Source organism: Schistocerca americana, chromosome 2, assembly GCF_021461395.2.
Source record: "Schistocerca americana isolate TAMUIC-IGC-003095 chromosome 2, iqSchAmer2.1, whole genome shotgun sequence".
NCBI lineage: Eukaryota > Metazoa > Arthropoda > Insecta > Orthoptera > Acrididae > Schistocerca > Schistocerca americana.
In genome coordinates, this window is record NC_060120.1 from 105,271,695 (window position 1) to 105,290,001 (window position 18,307).

Consider the following 18,307-nt stretch of genomic DNA (forward strand, 5'->3'; position numbering starts at 1 on the left):
TTCTAGAATACACTGACATGGATCGTTGTGGATTAGTGCGTTCAAACGATCTTCATCAAACCCAGAAGGTCTTCTTGAACGTCAAAAGTCAATAATGTCAAAACTATCTTCCTTAAAACGAGAATGTCCAGTGGCATTATCCCCATACACAGCGAAAATGTTTTTGGCTGCCTCCACTGCCGTCACCCCTCTACTGAACTCAAACAGAAGAATATGTCGGAAATGTTACGATTTCTCCACCTGGCACTGCATTTTCTAACGTTCACAGCTCCACTATCTGTCTCTAAACGACAAAATGGGAACATATAAACTCAAATAACAACAGTGAACTACAAATATAAAATGGCAATCGACAAATAACCTGTAGCAACAGCAATACCAAAACGAAAAAAAGGAAAAAAGACTCTCCAATCTCGTGTATCGGGGAAGTACTTATTTTTTAATCTCCCCGCTAATTTTATGTCGGTTTAGTTGCCCTGAGACAGGTGGCAGCAGCAGGAGAGTGTTCCAAAACGATGTGTTGTGCTCGTCAAGATGCGGATCAGAAATATATCACCGAATTCGTCACTGTTGAGCAAATAGGAAGTTGACTGCGACAATTTTCTGAAAACCATTATCACCGGAGATGAGACGTGGTGTCGCCACTGCGAGCCGTAATCTGAAAGCGCATGGAGTGGCGAGATGTAGTTCTCCATCAAATAAGATGTTCATGTCACAACCATCTGCATGTCAAAATGATGTTCACAGTCTTTAGTATAAGCATTGTGTGGTTCTTTTGGATACCTTGCAGCCTGAATTAAGTGTCAATGCACTGACTAGGTTGAAAACACGAATTGCCGATTCAGTCCACAGAAGACAACAGTCTTCCACTTGGAAAACGATAATGAGAGGTTTGTGATGAGGCAGGGCTTTACAGCTGTCAAATAACCGTGAAACTTCATTGTACATGGTCATCAGCTGTTTCTTTTTATGCTCAATGCATTGAGGGTAAAAATAAACAGCTGATGGTTAATACAATGAAGTTTCACGATAATTAGAGCACACCACAGCAGTTTAGGACCGAACAACTGGTCTCCAAATTTGGCTCAACTACCCTACGACATCCACCGTAATGTTCTGATTTAGCACTTTCAGACGTCAATCTTTTTGGGACTACGAAAGATGGAGCACATGGCCAACATTTTTCACGTTGAGATGCTGTCCTGAAAGCCTCAACTAATTCAGATTTTTATGAGTGCACCGAGAAGCCTCTCGTTCGTCGTTAGCAAAAGCGCACAGCGAATGATGGTGAGTATACGGGAAAATAAAGATATGTAGCTGTAATGTTGCTCTGTGTAACTTGTAACTGTGTTTTCTGTATCTGTTGTTCCTATGAAAACAAATAGGATGTATCAGTTTCGAAATTATTTTCATATAATCACAGGCATGGAACTAAACAATGAATAAAAACGACTTGTAGGACTTGAAACGCTGTTTCCGGTAGGACAAGTAATATTTTTCACCGAAGACATTTGCGACAATGTAGCTTTGAAACTCGGTGAAGCACAGATGCTTTTCACAATAGTTGGCGGTTCGCCTTGTACGCTTTTCAAATAAAGCTCGCCCACAGCATTACCCTGTCTCCGGGTTTAATCCTCGGTTTTGCTGTCTGCTGAGGTCAAGACAATCGCAGGCAGCAGCCTTAATGGCTGTTTTTGTGGCTAACGAGAATATTGCTTACGTGTGCAAGGGCCGGCTGACGTAACAAGCTGCGACCTACGCCTGTTTACTGCGTCACATGTCATTTGTAGAATTACACAGCAGAATAACGACTGTCAGGGCAATCTATCAGCATTAGCTTAAGTCCAATGTAAAAGAGATTGCTCCAGAGTTTTATTCAATCTGCTTAACTTTGCCGAGCACAACGACAGATTTAAGATTTTGATAGCTTTTCCCTTCCTGAAACAAACTGATCGTCCACCAGCACACCTTCAGTTTTTCTTTCGATTCGTATATCTTTTATTCTGATCAGTAGTTTGTTACCATCACTTGAGTCACTAACAGCCTGATAGTTTTCACATTTATCAAAATGGCTCTAAGCACTATGGGACTTGACGTCTGAGGTCATCAGTCCCCTAGACTTAGAAGTACTTAAACCTAACCTAAGGACATCACACACACCCAGGCTCGAGGCAGGATCCGAACCTGCGACCGCAGCAGCAGCGCGATCCGGACTGAAGCGCCTAGAACCGCTCGGTCACAGTGGCGGGCTGACATTTACCCGCAGGTGGTTTCTTCAGTAACGTAGTGATAATACTTTTCTGGGAATCCAGTAGTGTCACCCGTTCTATAGATTTTGAACACGTAGTCAAGTATTCTTCTAGTTCCTGCAGCTCCAACAAGTTTCAGCATCTCAGAAGGTATATCATTCAAAACACGTTTTATACCCAAGATCGCTTGAAGTTGTGTTTATTGCTCGCGACCGGTTTCGACAATTGCAACTAACATCTACTGATCTTCAAAATATTTTTGTTTTAAAACGCGTTCCGTTACGAGTTTATCACTAGTAGCATGTAGTCACTATGGTGGAGAATACACAGCACATTATGCACAGATTTGTAAAAAATAAAACTCTACACAGAAAAAAGCACCTCTTGCAAATGGGAATGTTCATATACACGTGGCACTTTCCCGAGACTTGTTAGTTCTTATAGAGCGCGATATACAGTAAAAATGTTTACGTTTAAATGACATGTTGTATACATCATGCATACATCTCATCGAAGTACAGAATTGCACCCTAAACAAGGTGCTTTTCATCCGTATGTGGTTTCAATTTTGACAAGCATATGTATAACGTGCTGTGTATTCTCCACCATGATGACGACATGGCATGAGTGATAAACATAATGGAACACGTTCTGTAAACAAAAAAATTTGTAAGATAAGAAGGTGACGGTTCCAACTGTCGAAACCGGTCGTCAATAACAAAAATTAATTAATACCAACTTGGCTGTAAAATGTTCTTACAAGTTAAATAAAGATCGCTCCTTCCATTTTCTAAACGTCAGAAACTTTAATCAAGTATACTGATTTGTTTGAGCTTTGATTTGTTTGAGCTGTGATATTTCAGTGCTCTGCCAAACTCTTTTTGTATTACTGATTACTTATATCTTCTATATCAACTTGTCTTTTACTACACTTCGGAACAATTCCACTCCATCGTACAGACCTTGGATGTGTTCCTACCATACCTCTGCTCTATTCTCTGCATTTAATAGAGGTTTTTCCACTTTCATGTTAACACATTTACATTTTACTTCTCGTTGGGTCTGTCTCTATGAGGCGTAATTTTAACCAACAATCATAGCTTTCTCAATATCGTTACATATTTTCTCATCTATTCTGATTTAGCATGTCAGCATTTCATGTCAATTTCTTCTCATATCCACATACTGGAGTATTTTCCTATTCGTCTATGACTTCTTCGCATTTGCTTTCGCTTCATCTACTGCGTCCGTATGTGCGTATTTTTCACTCACTGTCTACTAAACTACTCAGATAATTCCCACCTCGTTTCATCTTGTTTAAAACTCCGTTCCATCGTATACTGTTTTTCCTATACTCCCTCGGATTTTTATCTGCTGACCAGCGTTACTAGATTGTGTTATGATAAGGAACTACGTCTGGACGTGGATTTGCTTTGCAGCCCATAATCTGATTTTTGAATTATGTAATCCAGTTGACATCTCGCTGCGTCCCTTAGTCTTTTCGAAGTTTACCTTGCTGTTATGGAAGAAGGTGTTACTACAACCAATTGGAACTTATGGAAGGTCTAGAAACCTCTCTCCCTCTCATTTCTTGCCTCTAGCCCATATTCTCCCACCTTTGTACTCCTTGTCCTTGCAACCACCTGTCCTTCCTGGTATTCGTGCCACGACAAGTCGCTACCGTCTTCAGGGCAAAGGTGATCCTCAGAAGGAGATCCTACTTGTGGAGGATCTGTTTATTTCAGTAGCTGATGACTGTATTTCCTAACTGCCGTTCTGCTCAGTTTTTCCTTTGGAAAATTTCAAATATTATGCATCTTATATTTACTTGAAATCTGTCAGCATTTATGGCTGCTGGTTAATTTGTAATCATCTGTTGATACCTTTTATTTATCAGAAAAATCGGCAAACGTAAGCCTATTTAGCCGCTGGCGATCACCTGATACCGTGTTGGGTCATGGTGCCGCTCTTCTGTCCACTGCTGTTCCGCACGGATTCCAGAGGTAACCATTACACTCCGCCACCCCAGTCTCCTCTCCAATCATCGAAAGTATTTCAGAAATTATTAAAGCTGTTTAAAAATATTTTTGTTGTTGTTGTGGTCTTCAGTCCTGAGACTGGTTTGATGCAGCTCTCCATGCTACTCTATCCTGTGCAAGCTTCTTCATCTCCCAGTACCTACTGCAACCTACGTCCTTCTGAATCTGCTTAGTGTATTCATCTCTTGGTCTCCCTCTACGATTTTTACCCTCCACGCTGCCCTCCAATACTAAACTGGTGATCCCTTGATGCCTCAGAACATGTCCTACCAACCGATCCCTTCTTCTAGTCAAGTTGTGCCACAAACTTCTCTTCTCCCCAATCCTATTCAATACTTCCTCATTAGTTATGTGATCTACCCATCTAATCTTCAGCATTCTTCTGTAGCACCACATTTCGAAAGCTTCTACTCTCTTCTTGTCCAAACTATTTATCGTCCATGTTTCACTTGCATACAAGGCTACACTCCATACAAATACCTTCAGAAACGACTTCCTGACACTTAAACCTATACTCAATGTTAACAAATTTCTCTTCTTCAGAAATGCTTTCCTTGCCATTGCCAGTCTACATTTTATATCCTCTCTACTTCGACCATCATCAGTTATTTTGCTCCCCAAATAGCAAAACTCCTTTACTACTTTAAGTCTCTCATTTCCTAATCTAATTCCCTCAGCATCACCCGATTTAATTCGACTACATTCCATTATCCTTGTTTTGCTTTTGTTGATTAAAAAATATTAATAAGTGTAAAAAAATATGTTCCAGCCCTCTTCTTCAGTATCTATCAAATCCCATACTTCATACATACCTACTCTCTGAATTAAAGCCAATTGTCACCCATCTACTGCTACGTAACATGATCAAAACATCCTAGACAGTACATGCAATAAATATGGGAACAAAAAGTAAAAGAAACATTATCAAATACTTACCTTTGCTCATGACCTAGCAATAATTCGCAGGACTACCACTCCGGCTATCTACGCTGAGATCGTTGTCAAAACTGAGCTCCATATTTCTTACGAAAAGACAAAGTAGATTGATTTAAAACACTTAGACCGCAGCTTCGTCGCTACGTATAACTTCGTCAATAATTTTCAACTGTTCAACTACTTAGTTCAATTTATAGGCAACACTGGCAATTACGAGGCGTACACATCATCTGGAGTATGTAGAATATTTGCAACAGGAAGACCCTTTCCACCAAAGTAAAAATACGAAACAACCAAACAGTTCTCACCTCAGGAGCACCCCACGTAGTTGGTATTTTATCAATAACGAGGAATTTCACTATCCTCGAGAAAATGGAACGACAGATATTGCGGAAAACATTCGCGCCGAAAATCTAAGATGGTATATGGATCTGCAAAAGTTCAGAGGAATTGTATTCACTGATAGAACGACTTCATAGCACGGAAATGACTTCTGAAAATTTTATGGACATACAACACGGATGAACGACTCATGCTTAATTAGTAGCTTCTTTAATGTCATAAACGGGCCCTTGAAAACCAAAGTATGATACCTAGCTGATACCAGAAACGATGCGAAGGAAGTCAAGGAAGTTGACCAACTGACAACTTCAAGGGCGCAATACAGACAGAAGGTCGGCTCTCGTAAGTTCACATTCAAACAACTAACAGAAAGGAGTCTCAAACTGGTTGGACGCTAGTGGTGTGATGTCGTGCCCATAGTGACAAGACGAAAAAGTTCTGCGAGAAAAATAAAAAGGTGGCTTGACGTGCTCTTTAAAGGGCCTGACGAGGTAATAGTATCACGCGTTTCATAAAGTAAAATACAGGTTACTTGTTTTGATGTAAGAGGCAGAGTTTGCTGATGATATCGAAATATAAGTAGATAAAACTTTTACCAAATACTTCGTATTATTGATGTGGATGGTAAATGATTTTATAAATACCGGAGAGCAGATGTGGATGAGGAGTGGGAGGGATTTGATAAATACTGAAGATATGTGGAGGAAATATGGGTTCGTTCTAAGGGAAAGGTGATGGGCGTTTTATGCAAGGGACTAAGGAAAAAATGGCCAGGACCGTGTATGACTGCACAGCCTTAATTATGTGTATAGATAGTTCATCCACTCCGGGAATCTATTTTTGATCATTTTTGTCTGTTATCGACATTGTACCGGCAAGATATAGGCCCATCCCAGTGATTCCAAGAATGTTTCAATTTCATTAACGTAAATGTGGCACAAAGTCATGCAGGAGGCAGGTGACCATTGTTATAACAATCAGCAGTTCCCCATTCAGGCTGGCTGGGTTGCAGTCATCAGGCAAGAAATGACTTTATTGCTCGCATGACGCGTTTCAAAATTTACCCATCATCAGATTTCCAAGACTGATTACTGCACGTAGATATGGCGTTTAAGCTGTATGTCAAACGCCGTATCTACGTGCAGTAGTCGCTCCTGCATATTTGGTGATGGATAAATTCCAAAACGCGCCGTATGAGCAATGACGTCATTTCTTGCCTGATGTTTGACATTTACCATTGCAACCCAGTCCGCCTCAATGCAGAACTACTGATTGTTTTAATTTAAATGCTGACCTCTGATTACAACTGAGAAAAGAAATATTTTACTTGTGATATAATTATAAATTAACAGTTTTCGGACTTTTTATTTTGGTTGTACTTTGAAACCTTCCTTTTTTAAAAAACTTTGGTGTTTCTAGGCCAACAGGAATACCTTATAAATTTTGATGAGAGACTTGCGAGTATCAGAATACGTGGCATAAATGACCGCATCGTTTATCTGAACTGAATCAGAAGCTTCAAATTTTTACATCGGCAGTGATGGAGGTTAGATGTTAATAGTTAGCAGTGATGAAGGTTAGAGATCTGAAGTGTTAGCGCAAGCGGACGATGTGGACGTATGTCCGTCACGTAAATGTAATATTGTTGACGATTATATAATTTTTGGAACTGGATGTCACAGACGATTTTATATATATATATATATATATATATATATATATATATATATATATATATATAAAACTGCATGGAGAAATTAAGAGGGTACCATACTTTAAATATTTAGGAGAGATAATTTCTGAAAAATACTCACAACAAGAAAGAATATTAAAAGCTCGTAGGGGTCTAGGGCTGGTCCAAAACATTTACAATAAAAAATGTCTATCTATAAATACAAAAATTAAACATTATAAGTCGGTAATTAAACCAATAATGCTATATGCCAGCGAAACCTTGACACTTAAAAGGAAAACAGATATGGAAAACCTGAAGAAAGAGGAAAGGAAAATCATTAGGAAAATTCTGGGACCAAGATGGACCAAAGAGGGGTATAGATTACAGAAAAATTCTAAAATTGAAGAATATTCTAACATAGAGATAGACATGAGGAAGAGGCGTCTAAAATTCTATGGCCACATAATGAGACTTCCCGGTCACAGACTTACAAAAAAAATAGTAAGATACGTAGCATCCCTTGTTAATGGAGGAGAATGGATCAAAAATGTAAAGAAAGATCTGGAATTAGCCAACATTACTACTGAAGACATGAACAAAAGAAACAATTTCAAACTTAAAGTTGACAAATGGGAGGTCAAACCAGAGACAGAAGCGCCGAGAACTTGGAACAAAATGGAGCGAAGAAAGAAAAGCTGAATTCTCGCAAAGAATGAAGACCTGGTGGGCAAACAAGAAGAATAAGAAGCCCCAGAAGTGAACCATCTTTACTTAGCGTCTTCCATGTTGGGAGCTTTACGACTAATAATAATAATAATAATAATAAAACTGCATGCCACATTATTAAGGTGAAATTTGCTAAATACATTGTTTGCTCTGCAGCCAAATCTTTCCTTTGCTAACCACATGCCTATTAGTAGTTACAGCCTACGGTAGTTAGAATCTTTTATTTAGCTAGCTGTATTGGTGCTTGCTGTATATCGCTGTAGTTCGTGTAATGAAGATTTTCTGTGAGGTAAGTGTCTTATGAAATGTATAGGTTATTGTTAGGATTTCTTGTATTTCAGGGCCATTCCTTTGCGTTAATTATTTGAGCAGTCAGACTGCATTTGAGTTGTATTTGCGAGGAATAATTCTGTAGGTCAGAAATGAAATGATAAAGACAAGCAAAGAGACAGTACTTCAGTTTCGCTCAGCACTTTCAGATTTAAATGTAGAAGCTTCACCTTGTCAATTATTTCAGCTTAAGTAAAAATCTAATTCAGAAGTTTCGCCTTGGCCGAGGATACCTCACTGGAATCTTCTGATTTTTCTCGTAGCTTGAATAATTAGTGCGTGATTAGAAATTAGTCATTGTTTACTGCTAGCACGTAATAGAATATCCTTTGTAGTCGTGGTTCCTTGTTGTTGCACTGTATTGTAATGAACAAAGCAGTTGTGGCATGCATGTGAATTAGCACCAAGTATCTCGCAGTCGCCTTTGCTACTATTTGGATATTTATTATTTTCAGTGCTACTTTGGTGTGTTTTCTTATTTTTGCTTTTCAAATTGAGTTTTTTCTGTGTGATGTGAAATAGTGCGATAAACATGACGTGTAAAAAACGTAAATTTAGGCTGCTAAGCAAACTGAGGAATGATAGCGACGATGAGTGTAGCTTGTTAGCACCATCTAGTAACAAACTGACAAATGTTCAAGACAGTAATTTGGTAATTGTACATAATAGGGACATGGACCAAAAAGTGTAGTATCTGTTCTTATCAGTCCGCAGCTCGTGGTCGTGCGGTAGCGTTCTCGCTTCCCGCGCCTGGGTTCCCGGATTCGATTCCCGGCGGGGTCAGGGATTTTCTCTGCCTCGTGATGACTGGGTGTTGTGTGCTGTCTTTAGGTTAGTTACGTTTAACTAGTTCTAAGTTCTAGGGGACTGATGACCATAGATGTTAAGTCCCATAGTGCTCAGAGCCATTTGAACCATTTTTTTTGTTCTTATCAGCTTAATATCTGATACGTCCTGCATCGCAGGACCAGAATATTAAACTAATTTTTGGCTCATGACGGAGTGCTAGGGGCTTGCTCCACCTCTGTCGCGGGTTGGCCCGGCATTGCAGTACCGCCGGGATCGGCCCACCTAAAATTAATTAAAACACAGCCTGAAATGGGTTAATATTCTGCAGTGATCAGATATTCCGCTGGTAGCAAAACTTGTTGTAGTTTTCGATGTGCCCATTAGATAGCTGCTTACACACCACCATTTCTTTTAATTAATTTAAGATTATCGTAAGTATTTTTTTTTTCTTGCGTTTGGACTGACCGCTCTTGCAGCCGTTTTATAAAAAAAATAAAAATAAAAAAAGCAGTAAATAACGGTGTAGAAACGGAAACAATCAGTGAACAGAGAAGTATTGTCGATCGATCGACCGGTATCTGTTCGCCTCAGGAATGCGAAATAACAGAACAAAATCTTTCAAATACCGTAGATTCAGGTTTTGCGTCATTACACTTTCCTCAATTTTAAGTCAAGACACATTCTCTGCTTTTCAATATAAGAATATTGCCGGTGCAAATGCACTGCCGAAAAGCGCAGAGAACATGTTTCAGTCACCAATACACTGCTTTTGGAATTAATGCAACAAATGAAACAATTAGTTCAAAATGAGAAACAAATACAGCAACAAATGGTAGAAAATCAGAAACTAATAGACCAAAAGCTAGACACAATGGAACAATATCAGCAACGAATACTGCAATGGCTCCTAAAATTTAACACAATTAAACAACCACTTGAACAAACACGTGACGTTTTAACCGCTGAGACATCCGAAATCGCATCGAAGTATCAAAAAGATTCTGAAGATGTAAAAACACAAGTTTGTGAACATTTGCAGCCTATCTTTTTGCGACATAAAGACACATTAGAGAATCATGAAGCTGACATAAAAGAACTGCAGATTACTGTTCACGAAAATCACGACACCTTGCAGGCTAACGTTGACACTGTTGCATTTACAGATACGGTCACACAACTTGTAAAAAATCAGGAAAACCTTAAGGAGACAGTAGATACGATTGACACAAAATTCATACGGCAATAATACATGGTATTTCGGAGATCTTGAAAGGAGTCGGCAGGGTGCACCGAAATTTGAGATGGAACCGCCGACACGACGGGAGGATGACCGATTTGCGACTCGGTATTATGATGACTTTCATTATGAGCTCTTCATCACAACGCGTAAATTCAGAACATTCATGAATTCTAGTAATGATATACATCCATATGCTTCGCTTTATCAATTTTCTTATTGCTTTCATCCTAATTGGTCCTTAAAGTACAAAAGAAAAATTAACAAAAGATTACACCGCATTTCTCATGTAAAACTGGTTATTGTGAAATGCTCTGCTCTCTGACTTAATCTTTGCTATCAAATTTGTCTCATTTAGAAACTTAACAGGCAACGATGTTTTGAAGTTAGGTATCTAATCAAGAACCTATGGAACATATTAAGACAGTAATTTTACGAGTTCAATTTTATAGGGAACAGGCGATACAGTCTCATTGTATGTACATGTTGCTTGTTAGTTGCATGATTACGTCACGACCATAAAGTCCACATTCTTTGAACACATACTGCTAATGAAATTTTACTGCAACATTTTGATTTACTTAAAAAATGTTGTATTTAAAGTACTTTCTGAGGGGTCAAAGACGACACAGTATTTGGTTATTTTGACAGCTACACGATTATACTACGACGCTATTTATGCGTGATACAATTTCATTATTGCTTTTACGCTGTCTCTGTTTTATGACGGGACAGTTTTTCTGCTTTCTTTTGGAAAGTAAAACATATTTTAGTAGTGACTTTTGTGGCATGGCTACAGTGAGACAGTTATTTTCGAAACACAACAATACCTTACAGTACAGTGCTTTCAAGGTCATGGCTATGCACGTAATAACTACGACATCTATACAAACAGCACTTTACTTTTGTATATGACAAAGGTAAGTACGTTGGTACATTGGTTGCTGTGCGGAGTGACAAATCACAGTACACAAAGTGGCGATCTGATGGCAGGGTGTGGGTATGGCGAATGCCGGGTGGGATCTGCCAGCGTGTGCAGTGCCAACTTCGGAGGCGGTGGTATTATGGTGTGGTCGTATTTTTTATCGAGGGAACTTGCACCCCTTGTTGTTTTGCGTGGCATTATCACAGCACAGCCCTCCATTGACGTTGTAAGCACCTTCTTGCTTCCCACTGTTGAGGAGCAATTCGGGGATGGCGATTGCATCTTTCAACACGATCCAGAACCTGTCATAATGCTCGACCTGTGGCGCAGTGGTTACATGGCAATAACATCCCTGTAATGGACTGGCCTGCACAGAGTCCTGATCTGAATCCTATATGACACCTTTGGGATGTTTTGTAACGCCGACTTCGTGCCAGGCCTCACCGACCGACATCGATTCCTCCCCTCACTGCAGCGTTGTGTGACGAAATGGGCTGCCATTCCCCAAGAAACCCTCCAGCACCTGATTGAACGTATGCCTGCGAGAGTGGAAGCTGTCATCAAGGCTAAGGGTGGGGCAACACCATACTGAATTCCAGCATTACCGACGGAGGGCGCCAGGAACTAGTAAGTCATTTTCAGCCAGGTCTCTGGATACTTTTGGTAATATACACTCCCGGAAATTGAAATAAGAACACCGTGAATTCATTGTCCCAAGAAGGGGAAACTTTATTGACACATTCCTGGGGTCAGATACATCACATGATCACACTGACAGAACCACAGGCACATAGACACAGGCAACAGAGCATGCACAATGTCGGCACTAGTACAGTGTATATCCACCTTTCGCAGCAATGCAGGCTGCTATTCTCCCATGGAGACGATCGTAGAGATGCTGGATGTAGTCCTGTGGAACGGCTTGCCATGCCATTTCCACCTGGCGCCTCAGTTGGACCAGCGTTCGTGCTGGACGTGCAGACCGCGTGAGACGACGCTTCATCCAGTCCGAAACATGCTCAGTGGGGGACAGATCCGGAGATCTTGCTGGCCAGGGTAGTTGACTTACACCTTCTAGAGCACGTTGGGTGGCACGGGATACATGCGGACGTGCATTGTCCTGTTGGAACAGCAAGTTCCCTTGCCGGTCTAGGAATGGTAGAACGATGGGTTCGATGACGGTTTGGATGTACCGTGCACTATTCAGTGTCCCCTCGACGATCACCAGTGGTGTACGGCCAGTGTAGGAGATCGCTCCCCACACCATGATGCCGGGTGTTGGCCCTGTGTGCCTCGGTCGTATGCAGTCCTGATTGTGGCGCTCACCTGCACGGCGCCAAACACGCATACGACCATCATTGGCACCACGGTTCACATCCACGCTGTCGCGGCATGCTACCAGTGTTAAAGACTGCGATGGAGCTCCGTATGCCACGGCAAACTGGCTGACACTGACGGCGGCGGTGCACAAATGCTGCGCAGCTAGCGCCATTCGACGGCCAACACCGCGGTTCCTGGTGTGTCCGCTGTGCCGTGCGTGTGATCATTGCTTGTACAGCCCTCTCGCAGTGTCCGGAGCAAGTATGGTGGGTCTGACACACCGGTGTCAATGTGTTCTTTTTTCCATTTCCAGGAGTGTAGTATACATGAGCAGACACATCTGTGCATTGGAAACATTTAGATAAGGTTAATTAACATTCGTCTCTGAATATCGGACGAATCTTTACCTTCTGTGTATTACTTCTTGTTTGGTCGTATACAAAACATACTGCCACACAGCCAGCGGACAGTGTATGCTATGACTCGCACGCAGCAAAACAAACATGCTATGACCTGCCTATGGCGCTATCACTGCGTTTATACAGGTGTTGGACAAAAATATTGAAATACCGTGAGAAATGTATGTCTGAATTTAACTTCAGGTGCTAGCTAAACCTGCAGGTTGCCCTGTTGTATTTGACCACGAATGGCACCTGTGCAGTGTCCTAAATAAGTTTGTCGGTCGCGGTCAGAAGACTGTTCTGTGTAGTTGTATTGGTATTCGTATGGCGGGTGTTGTGTCAAGAGGCATCGCATCGAAAATTCACGTCGCAAAAATGGAAAGCAGAAAAACATCATCCGCTAAGTCACGACGCGGGCGAAAGCTTGTGTTTAGTTATAGTGACATATGGTAACTGAAGAGTACTGTGTCGAAGAATAAGGCAACGACAGCTGATACGTCGCTGCAGAACTAAATATCGCACTCACGAACCGTGTAAGCACCAAAACAACACGAAGCGAGCCCCATAAGCAGGGTCAAGCGTTTTGGATAGCCCTTGGACCAGGAAGCATATCTATACCCAACAGAAGGATCAACTTAACCATAACTATTCTACAGTACAGTACAGGGTCAAAGTTAGAACATTACAGACTTCCGTCAACTTAGCAAATGGAGAAAATTAGTTGTTTCTGTTAGCATTAGACGAGGTCTACTTTGCGCCTTAAGAGGCTTCTGGAAGTACAGTTTACCTCATGGACGGTTCCTGAGAAAACACGAAAAGGGTAGTTTTGGATATCAAATCCGGACCACAGATTCAAGACGGCTACGCACAGAAAATGGCTGAAATTTTTACGATACATTCCGTGAAAAAATTTTTTGTTATCTTTATCAGTTTCCCAGATACAGAGGTTCAAAGTTACCCTACTCGCACACGTAAAATATACACGTGAAATCTTAATTTACAAAGTGACGTTGTAAGAGGTCCATGACTAAGGAATTTGTCGCTAGCGCACTCGAACAGATGTAATTTCGATGGATTGCTCACGCGCTGCCTACGATATGTAAGCTATAAGAGAATCTCAGACCAGAGAGCAGTGTTGGCTGCAGTAGGATCTGTGTGTCAGTAGGAGTAAGTAGTGGCTGGGAGTATGGTGTATGGAGTTGGCTGGGCCGGTTGTGGGGAGTGATGGCGGTGCCTGAGCGATGTAGTATAAGGTAAAAGCAGCATCTCGCATATGTACTACTGCTATATCAAGTCCCGTGCAAATATTTTTTTTAAATCTCTTAATAATAATCTTTCTTATAAAAATTAACTTTCGACAATCATTCATCTCAATTTAAAGAATTTACTAATTTCTCCAATCCATAGTCATCCCGATTATTGTAAAGAAAAATCTGTTGTTTCTTTTTATACATGACAAATCTATCGGCCAGCATTGCGCTGGGATGTGCCAGAAAAATTTCGTATAGGAGCAGATATATACGCGTTATCCGGCGACTATATATATATACACTCCTGGAAATTGAAATAAGAACACCGTGAATTCATTGTCCCAGGAAGGGGAAACTTTATTGACACATTCCTGGGGTCAGATACATCACATGATCACACTGACAGAACCACAGGCACATAGACACAGGCAACACAGCATGCACAATGTCGGCACTAGTACAGTGTATATCCACCCTTCGCAGCAATGCAGGCTGCTATTCTCCCATGGAGACGATCGTAGAGATGCTGGATGTAGTCCTGTGGAACGGCTTGCCATGCCATTTCCACCTGGCGCCTCAGTTGTACCAGCGTTCGTGCTGGACGTGCAGACCGCGTGAGACGACGCTTCATCCAGTCCCAAACATGCTCAATGGGGGACAGATCCGGAGATCTTGCTGGCCAGGGTAGTTGACTTACACCTTCTAGAGCACGTTGGGTGGCACGGGATACATGCGGACGTGCATTGTCCTGTTGGAACAGCAAGTTCTCCTGCCGGTCTAGGAATGGTAGAACGATGGCTTCGATGACGGTTTGGATGTACCGTGCACTATTCAGTGTCCCCTCGACGATCACCAGTGGTGTACGGCCAGTGTAGGAGATCGCTCCCCACACCATGATGCCGGGTGTTGGCCCTGTGTGCCTCGGTCGTATGCAGTCCTGATTGTGGCGCTCACCTGCACGGCGCCAAACACGCATACGACCATCATTGGCACCAAGGCAGAAGCGACTCTCATCGCTGAAGACGACACGTCTCCATTCGTCCCTCCATTCACGCCTGTCGCGACACCACTGGAGGCGGGCTGCACGATGTTGGGGCGTGAGCGGAAGACGGCCTAACGGTGTGCGGGACCGTAGCCCAGCTTCATGGAGACGGTTGCGAATGGTCCTCGCCGATACCCCAGGAGCAACAGTGTCCCTAATTTGCTGGGAAGTGGCGGTGCGGTCCCCTACGGCACTGCGTAGGATCCTACGGTCTTGGCGTGCATCCGTGCGTCGCTGCGGTCCGGTCCCAGGTCGACGGGCACGTGTACCTTCCGCCGACCACTGGCGACAACATCGATGTACTGTGGAGACCTCACGCCCCACGTGTTGAGCAATTCGGCGGTACGTCCACCCGGCCTCCCGCATGCCCACTATACGCCCTCGCTCAAAGTCCGTCAACTGCACATACGGTTCACGTCCACGCTGTCGCGGCATGCTACCAGTGTTAAAGACTGCGATGGAGCTCCGTATGCCACGGCAAACTGGCTGACACTGACGGCGGCGGTGCACAAATGCTGCGCAGCTAGCGCCATTCGACAGCCAACACCGCGGTTCCTGGTGTGTCCGCTGTGCCGTGCGTGTGATCATTGCTTGTACAGCCCTCTCGCAGTGTCCGGAGCAAGTATGGTGGGTCTGACACACCGGTGTCAATGTGTTCTTTTTTCCATTTCCAGGAGTGTATATATACTGTTGGGAGGTTACAACGTAACACATAGAAATATACCCTAAAGTGTCTCTGTTATCAGAATTGTTCTGGGAACATTGTTGAAGTACTGAAGCACATGAAAAGTTTTTGCGCACGTAAAATCCGGTGTGAGTTTTAGAATTATATAGTTTTGCGTAATTACAATATCATTAAAGTAAACTGAAAATTTTACTTACCCAAAATCTTCTATTCATGAGTGACATTCGCTACTGTAGCAGGAAAGAGAAGGAACCAACGGAAAAGTGCTACTATTAGAGTACAAAATATGCCTCTCTTTATTAAGAGACTGCTGAACAGTGGGGTACCAGTTGCTTCATTCTACCAGGTGGGTATGAGCGACTTACAGCCATGTACTAGTGTGTGAGAGTGAGTTACAGTTAGGGGAGTTTGAGGTGAGTTGCATGTTAAAAATACTGCGAATATGTTCGCATGCCAAAAATTTTAAGGATGATGAGGAAGGTCAATGAGGTAGCTGGTACCTCACTTTTCTTAGTCAGCGTCTTTTATTAAGCAAGAGCATATTCGCCATCTTTTTTTCTCCTTCCGATAGGAGCATTTTTCCGCCACAGATGTTCTGGTTAAAAGCTACAGTGGTTCTGAGTACGACCAATGTAATCTTTGGTTGTGAGTAGCATTGACGTTGCTGGTGAAGCATTCGGTAAGACCTAAGTGAGATAGTCGGGTGTACGTCAAGCTGCTGAGTGGTCTGAAAATAACTAAAGGTAACTTGGACGCAAATGCAGAGGATACTGCTTTTTGAGAATTTGTTTTTTGGAGATGGATTTGAGAAGTACTAAGACATTCAGGGAAGTATGTCTCTGCACTGCTTACTGGTGCATAATTTATCATGAGTTTGAAAAAGGCAAACATGTAGCACGAATTTTTCTTTACTGGTTGCGGTCAGTTCGATGGTGGAGACGTGATTAAATAACGTTATCTGTGTTCTGGCGTAAGCACAAGCGCCGGGACGAAGACGCAGTACGCAAGACCAGAGAAGGCGGCGAGGAAACGTCGGCCAATGGTGCGCGGAACTGGACCGCACCGCGCCGCACCGAGAGCGACGCCTGGAAGAAGTGAATATTGTAAGTAGGCTGTTTAGGTTTTTATGTTGGTAACGCCACGTAGCGCTCTGTATGAAAATCACTGACTGTGCTGTGTGCAGTCTGTGGCTGGGTGGCATTGTTGGAATATTCGCTATTGTAGCGTTGGGCAGTTGGATGTGAACAGCGCGTACCGTTGCGCAGTTGGAGGTGAGCCGTCAGCAGTGGTGAATGTGGGGAGACAGATGGCGGAGTTTTGAAATTTGTAAGACTTGATGTCATGAACTGATATATATATATATATTATGACTTTTGAACACTATTAAGGTAAATACATTGTTTGTTCTCTATCAAAATCTTTCATTTGCTAACTATGCCTATCAGTAGTTAGTGACTAAAGTAGTTTGAATCTTTTATTTAACTGGCAGTATTGGCGCTCGCTGTATTGCAGTAGTTCGAGTAACGAAGATTTTTGTGAGCTAAGTCATTCATGAATGGTATAGGTTACTGTTAATCAGGGCCATTCTTTTGTAGGGATTATTGAAAGTCAGATTGCGTTGCTCTAAAAATATTGTGTGTCAATTTAGTGATGATCAGAATAAGTAAAGAGAGAAATGTCTGATTAGTTCAGGTTTACTCAGCTGTTTGAAAATCAAATAACGTAAGAGGTTTACCAGCACAGTAATTCATAAATTTTTGTAAGGGGATGTTTCAATATAAACTCCGCTCCTGCTAGTCTCGGCCGCTCAGATCGGCCCAGGCTGCAACGGCATTAGTACTACGCTATCAGATTGTCGTGATCCGTATCATGTGCTGTCTTGGACTTTGTGTCGCCTCTCACTGGGGACATTTCCTATAATCAAAATTAAGTATTTTCAAAGTGCTTTATAGAAATAAAACCACTAATGTTATTTGTTCCAATTGCTGTATAGCATTCCGAGAACGCCACATCCCTTAGACACCCCATTAGCGACGAGTGGGCAATACCCCACAATCTGCTCACACATCTTAACTCGGAGTTATAGATTAATCACACTTTTAACATTTCATTGACTAATTTCATGGCAGAGTCATATCTTTTTATAAGAAATGATTTTTGTAAAGATGGTTGTAATTGTTGAGGAACGAATTTCATAGTACACAATACAATTTTTGAACGTTAGTCTCTTCTACATCGTTCAGCAGATTCAGTTTCTAGCATCATCTCCTCACGAAAATTTTATTTTCTAATTGTATTTTGCAGCATTGCACTTAGTGGCGCTTGATTAAAACATAACGCATGATGTGCTTTACATAACTG

At 42.0% G+C, this 18,307-nt stretch overlaps 1 non-coding gene across 1 annotated transcript; it reads left to right on the forward strand.

The window, feature by feature from the left end:
- Nucleotides 1-9,189: 9,189 nt before the first annotated feature.
- Nucleotides 9,190-9,373, forward strand: LOC124596699. The gene has a single exon (XR_006978357.1). It is a non-coding gene; the product is annotated as a U2 spliceosomal RNA (small nuclear RNA).
- Nucleotides 9,374-18,307: the final 8,934 nt, after the last annotated feature.